The sequence below is a fragment of the Nannospalax galili genome, unplaced genomic scaffold, assembly GCF_000622305.1.
Source record: "Nannospalax galili isolate Female #2095 unplaced genomic scaffold, S.galili_v1.0 scaffold814, whole genome shotgun sequence".
Classification (NCBI taxonomy): domain Eukaryota; kingdom Metazoa; phylum Chordata; class Mammalia; order Rodentia; family Spalacidae; genus Nannospalax; species Nannospalax galili.
The window spans coordinates 149,614-156,956 of record NW_008334397.1 but is presented as its reverse complement, the minus strand read 5'-3'; positions in this window follow the sequence as shown (position 1 = coordinate 156,956).

Below are 7,343 nucleotides of genomic sequence, written 5' to 3'. Positions count from 1 at the left end.
CTCTTGATTACCCTCCATAACTTGAGAGTAAGACCCTACTGTAGAAGATACCGTATACTTGAGTTGTAGGACATGGACAATTCAAGCTGGTACTGACCTCAAACCTTCATCTCTACTGGCTAGCTTTCATAGTGCTGGAAGATGCTATGCAAGCAACTGGAAAAGTAATCATCAATCTTACCTATCTGTAAACCCTGTGAGCTACAATAATGACCTGCGTGAAAAGACATGCCCACTGGTGTAACAGTGGCATGAATATCATGGGAGCAACCAACCTCCTGTTTGGATTGAAGGCCCACTCCACAAGATGAAACCCATACTAGTTAGAGCTGAGAACCTGTGGCTACATAGGTCAAAGGCCCTAGGAGAGAATCTACTATTATTATTTTGCTAAATGTACATAGTATTAAACTAACTGCTAATGACTTATTGCCATACACACAGATTAGTGCATCTCTCAACCCTCATCAGAAAAGTGTCTTTTGGAAGATGAAATTAACACAGAGACCCACAACTAATCAATGTACAAAGAATAAGACTGTGGATAAGAATAAGACTGGAATTCTGTCCTGAAGGAGATATATCACATCCTCTTCTCCCAATGCTCAGGGATCATTGTGGAAGAGGGGATGGAAAGATTGTAGGAGCCAAAGGTAATGGGTGAATATAACAAAAGAGTATTTTCCAGACACAACAGGGCAGGGACACATAAGAACTCTCAGTGGTTGAGACAGCATGTACAAGGTCTTTGCAAGCTTGAGTAAGACAGACTCCCAGTATGGTGAGGGGAGGTGTTGCACCCTGCATGAGGAGATACTGGCAATTGGTGGCTTCTGGGAGTGAGTCTGTTTTCCTTGAGACTGTGGCCACATTGGTTGACCACATTTCAGTAGATGGCCACACATACAAGAGCATATGGGCAGCACAAATTGGACTCAACGGGTTAAAACAAAAAGAAGACACAAAGTTGTATATAGGGAAGGAGGGGGCAATTGGGGAACAGGAGGTGAATGCAATGAAAATACATGAAATACCCTGTATAAAATTTTAAAAGAATAAAAATAAGGAAGAAAAAATGCCTGACAGAGCCTACTAATCCACGCATTGGAGAGCTCTCTGGGTGCTAAATTCTGTGCTGAAAAGTAAGCAACCACTTCATATTTAAATGGTAATTACTGTGCTGACAACTCATATTCAGAGCTGAGTATGAAGTAGGCATGTTAGTAACTTAGAGCAGTAACCCCCTTAGATACCCTGGCCCATAACTACCAGGATGCCACAGGTTCATGTCTTCTGAAGCCCATGTCCTTCTGTCATATCATTTCACAGCAGTTAAGAGCTCATCTGCAAGAAGCTGCATATCCTAGGATACTTTTTAAAGCCTCACTTGTCTCATGATATTTCTCAGCTAGATTCTAGAAGATGGCTAAAGCAGAATCAGCCAACTTCCAAAATTGCAGCTTAGTACATTGAAATTCCCCAGGTCACATGAGCTGCAAGTTTCACATAATACCTTCTTCTCATAGGAAGACCTTCCCTCTATAATCATAGAACATTCTAGTAGTTCTGGACATTGATGATAAAACACTACAGTTGGACGAGGAGTAACTTGTATAAACACTAGTCAGAACTCCATGTTCATAAGATTGCTCAAGCAGAATAAAAGGAAAGAAAAAGGAAGAAACCTTCCCTTTCCTACCTTTTTGCAAGGAAACCGCAGTTCATGTGTCTCTTGATATGACAAATGGGCAGCTCAAAAAGCAAAACCACCAGACCTCCTTCTTAATGTTTCCTTCTGGGCCTATAAACTTCATCAGGTAGTTCACTTATTCCCCCGTTTGTTTATCTATTCTCTCTTTTATTAGTCACTTATTACTAAATGCTGAGGCAAATATATGTGAGATACAGCTCCCTCAACTGTGGATTTCCACTGTAGGTTGGCTGACTGATGAACAGTGCACATCAAGGTATATTCTTTAAGAGAAGTATTTGGGGCCAGTGAGGAGGTGCTTGCTCCCAAGCTTGGCATCTCAAGTTTGAACCCTGGAGCCCACACAGTAAAGGAAACCAGAACTGACTCCTGCAAGTTGTCCTCTGACCTCTACAGAAATGGCCCACACACAAAATAAATAAGTCACTGTAAAAGTGAGAAGCATACAGCATACATCTGTGTCTCCCTAAAAAGAAAGACTGTTAGGAGGAATAGAAACTGAAAAAGTCTTCAGTGAGGAAAAGAAATCTTTGGGTAAGTCCCTGAAAAGGAGAGGGTGGGTCGGGAAAGCATTCAGGGCTGAGAGAAAAGTGCAGAGTCAAGGAAGCACAAAAACGTTGATGGCGGTTGTCAGCCCAAGGGGACTCACTGAATTTCCTGAACGGCTTCACAAAGCCTGACTGCCCCCCAGTGCATCACATACCTCTCTCCTCCTGGAGCTCTAAAGACATTCCAGGCACAAACTTAAAATTATTCTTTGAGAATTACATACAGTGTATTTGACCATTTTCAGATGCTCTCGCCCATCTGCACTCCCACCTAACTATGCTCCCCAAGTGACTTCACCTCTTCTTTTATTTTTAAAGGCTTATCAAATAGGTTTAATTTGTTTCCCAAATGCTCTTGGGTGTGGTTCCATTCCCTGGAGTCTGGACAACCTACCCAGTATCACAACCTTAAATAAGACTGTTCCTTCCTCTCCCAGAAGCTATCAATTGCCAACAGTTCCTCAGCTAGTGCTGGGGCTTCGTGCCCAACTCCCCCAACCATGCTGGATTTTTCTCAGCTTGTGCAGGTCTTGTGCACGCTGTCACAAGCACTGTGAATTCATATGTGCAGCTGTCCAGTCATGTCTGGGAAACAAGTTTCTTTGTATTCATCCACCACTTCTGGTTCTTACAATCTTTCTATCCTTTCTTCTACAATGACCCCTGAGCCTTGGAAGGAAAGTGTGTGATACAGTTATATGGCTTAGGGTTAAGCACTCCACAGTATTTTGTTCTCTGCATGTTTACCAGTTAAGGATTTCTGTGTTAATCACAGTGATCTGTTGCAAGAGGAAACATCTCTGATGAGAGCTGAGAGATGCACTGATGGGTATAACAATAAGTCATTAGGAGTTAGTGTAATACTATGTCCATTTAGCAGGATAGTAGTAGTAAGCTCTCCTCTATGGCCTGTGACCTGTGTAGCCACAGGTTCTTGGTCTGGATAACACTGCCAGGTATGGACTCTATCCTGTAAAACAGGTCATAAATCTAATCAGAGAGTGGTTGGTTACTCCCGTGATATTCATGCCACTATTGCACCAGTGAGCATATCTTGTGGGGTCAGTCATTATTGTGGCTTGCAAGGTTCACAGCTGAGTAATGTTGATAATTACTTTTCTCTTCCATAGCACCTTCCAGCACTGTAAAAGCTAGTCAGTAGGGGTGAAGCTTTGAGGTCTATACAAGCTTCGTTTCTCTATGTTTGCTCTAAGATTTATGTATGCAATAAAGTGTTACCATCAAGTTGTTGAGGGTAAACAACAGCAATGACAATAGCCACTATTGTTTAAGCGTCTATGGGACCACCTTGGCCCATCAACAACTCCTAAAGGAGTCCCTTCCTGGTATTGGGCTTTTTATTTTCTGGCCTGTGGTTTCTGGTAAGGGTATTGTCCCTCTATTATAGGATAACCCCATTTTAACTATTTTTATATTTTGTATATGTATATATTTTAAGAAGCTTCTACAGTAGGTTTCTATATGACTTCTCTTTTCAAAAATCTAGGCACAAACTTTTGAGTTTTTCTCCCTGACCGCTCAGAAAACTTAAGGCAAAACCGAGTAGGCAGCAAACATTTAAATATAAACAATTCCTTAATTCCATACACAAGGTTATTAGACTTAGAAAAACAAATGTGCAAACACTTATGAGGATTCTTCCATTATGTTCATTCACTGTAAGCCAGCTTTCCTTAAGGCAAGGGACTACTAGAGCTTTCTCACATTTCTTGATAGAAGTGCCTTCATATAGTCTACTGTTGCACAGTGAGAGCTTGAAAAACATATGGTTCAATTCATCTTTCTTTGAACTTCAATTAGGCAAACTAAGAAAACAGAATTTGCAGATCTCTGCAATCCACTTCACCAAATATCTTTAAGAAAAAATGTGTAATTTTACCAAACCGTGAATAAGGTTTTCCTTTCCTGCTAATGATGGAGACATCTTATTACTGTTCTGTAAACAGTCAATTGGAAAAATTAATTCCAAATGATGTTAGGATTCCCAAAGAAAGCCACAAAACAAACTTGGAGTTAAGGTGATAATGCTTCTCTTGTACCTTGGCACTTGAGCAGTCTGCAGGGAGCATCTGGGATATGTAATGTCATAAGGCTGAGGGTATCAGCTCAGGGAAGCCATGAGATAATCTTGTTTTCCTACCAATTGTGATATACGTCTGAAAGATTTTTTCCTTTAGAAACCACCAAACAAATAGTTAAGCCTTAATATTTACTGAATAGATATTAAAAAGTATCAACCATTTTTGTATGGTAATAAAAAGTTTGTGATGCTTTAGGATCCTTTTATCTTCCTTTTAAGACACTGAAGGGACAATTTATTTCTTAAGAACACTGAAAGATGTGTTGGGAGGAGAGGTCATTTATCAAGTACTATTACATTTACATACCATAAACTCATTTTTAAATGGACTTCAGTTACTAACATAATGAAACCTAATATTTAAAAGAGTTCATCAAAATCTTAGCCTTCACATCAAAAGCACTATAAACAGAAGAAAAATAAACTAGACTGCCTAAAAAGATAATGCCTTTTGTGCTGCAAAGGACACCATTAAGAAAGCAGAAAGCCCACAGAATGAGAAAAAAAATGTTTGCAAATCATGTATCTGACAAGGGTCATGACTCTAGATTAGATGAAGAAAACTTATACCACATAATAGACAACCCAATTAAAAAGTGGGCAAGGATTTTGTAGAGATATTTTTCCAAAGATGATATGCAAATGGCCAATAAATACAGGAAAAGATGTTCACTATCACTTGTCAAGAGGGTAATGCAAATCAAAGCTCAGTAATATAGCATTATATGCCCACTAGACTATCATCAAAAAGACTAATAGTAATGTCAGTGAGGATGACAGTGAATTGTAACTACGTTGCTAGTAAGCAATGGTGCTATGGACAACAGTAAAAGATTATTCAGCATCTCACAACTCTATCCCTAGACATAGGCCCAAGAGAAACAAAATGTATGTCCTCACAAAGAGAGAGGGGGAGAGAGAGGGGGGAGAGAGGGAGATGGAGGAGGAGATGGAGGATGTAGAGGAGGAGGAGATGGAGGAGGTGGAGGAGATGGAGGAGGTGGAGGAGATGGAGGAGGAGATGGAGGAGGAGGAGGAGGAGGAGGAGGAGGAGGTGGAGGAGGAGGAGGAAGGAGGAGGAAGAAGGAGGAGGAGGAAGAGGAGGAGGGAGGAGGAAGAAGGCAGAGAGGAAAGAGGGAGAAAGAACTCAAAAGTCCATTAAAGGATGAAGATGCATGTGCTCAACGTGTCATTCAGCAACTCAGTTGCTTGGTCTCAGGAAATGATCCTTGTTAATGGTTCTACATCAGAACTTTCTGGGAATCTCCAGTTTGGTTGAAGATCTCCTCTTATACCTTCTCCTTCTTTCCAAGTCTTCCCAGAAGGGACCTGCTGCAAAAATTGCTTTTCCCAATAATTAAACTTCCAGTCATCTCCAAAGTTGCTGTTTATTGTACAAGGTGTAAGTTATTAACAAGCTTACACTTGGGAGTTGAAGAGCTACTTGCATTTTAAATGTTTTCTTCTCAAAATTTCACAAATTAATGTAGAGTCTTTCTTTATACAGGCTATACTATGCCTCCTCGGGGAGCCACCAAGGTCTCCTGACCCCCAGCATTCCAGAATCAGGGGTCAGCAACAGGGTGTCCCACTTGTGAAAAGCTATTGACCTCTGGGAGGGATTTTGAATGGAAGTAAGTATTCATTTTCAGAATGTGACTGGTCTGGACAGCAGCAACCTCATCCCCTCTCCATGTCTCTTGGAATGTTTTCCAGTCAAGGGGCCTAGAAGTCATCTGTCATCACTGGTCAGCAGTACAAGAAGCTCATTCTTACACTCTTGCCTTCTCTCCCAAACCAGAAGAAAGCATCACTCCACCCTCCTCCTCTCACATCCCAACTGTCATGTGTTCAACATTTGTCAATGTCTTCACCTTCAATGACATGGTCACCATACCAGGAAATTATATTTAACACATGAAAAATGAACATCAGCCCCATTTCTCTCTGCTTTGTAGTTGAGAGGGAATTTGTGTTAGAGATATGCATGTGTGTGTTTATTCTTAAAGCAACATTTATAAGCAATTAAAATGATTACTATTCAAAATCATAAAAGGATTTAATAACATGCTTTAATATAATTTCTTAAGCACTTCTTAATAAAATACAGATATATAATTATAATTATCAATGTATGTCATTTATATAACAATAAAAGGTTAGTCTTTGGAATGACATGGTGGTTATTATTTACAGCAAAACCTAAAGGAAACAGCATTTGTACAATAGTGCTAAATTTTATCAAAACAACAGAAAATTTCTATTCACATTATGGTGTCATCTCAAATTACCAACAGCAAAAAAGGAAAATGCTCTACCTACTATTACATATGGGTACTGGGCATTACTTTTCATGTTTTCTCAAGAAGGAAAAGCATTCTCGAATTATAATAAGCACAGAGCCTGGATCATTCTCAGTCTTTTCCCAAGTGTGTCAAGCTAAAAATACCATACATAAAATCTTAGCTAGATATACCTATTGAAAATATTTCATGTCCCTTTATGCTATTCTTAGATTTTAAAATTGTTACTCATTTGATGAACTGCTTACAGAATCCATGAGAATATGTGTATCTATAAGAAGAGCCAAATCTAGAGCACATTCTGTTCAAACAGAATATAGAAAATATTGTCTCTAACAATGGTCCTGTTAAACAAAGAAGTAAACCGAGAGAGATGCTATTTCCTCATCCACATGAGGGACAAGTCCAAGCAATTCTATTAATAAAGGAAATCACACTCTCTTCACTAGTCAAACATAGAATGTACGGGGCAGATGGGCAGATACATCATTTTAGTTTCTCAAAAGAAGAATGACACGCCATCATGCATGCTTGGCCTTTTCTGTTTATCTCAAGATCTGCTTCCAAAATTACTTATTTTGAACTCTTACATTATGTATAGATTTGGGGCATTTTTAAAAATCAATTGTTTTTATTTCTTCACTACTGAGGTTAAAATGCTGTTGAGGTTAAAAGTTTTA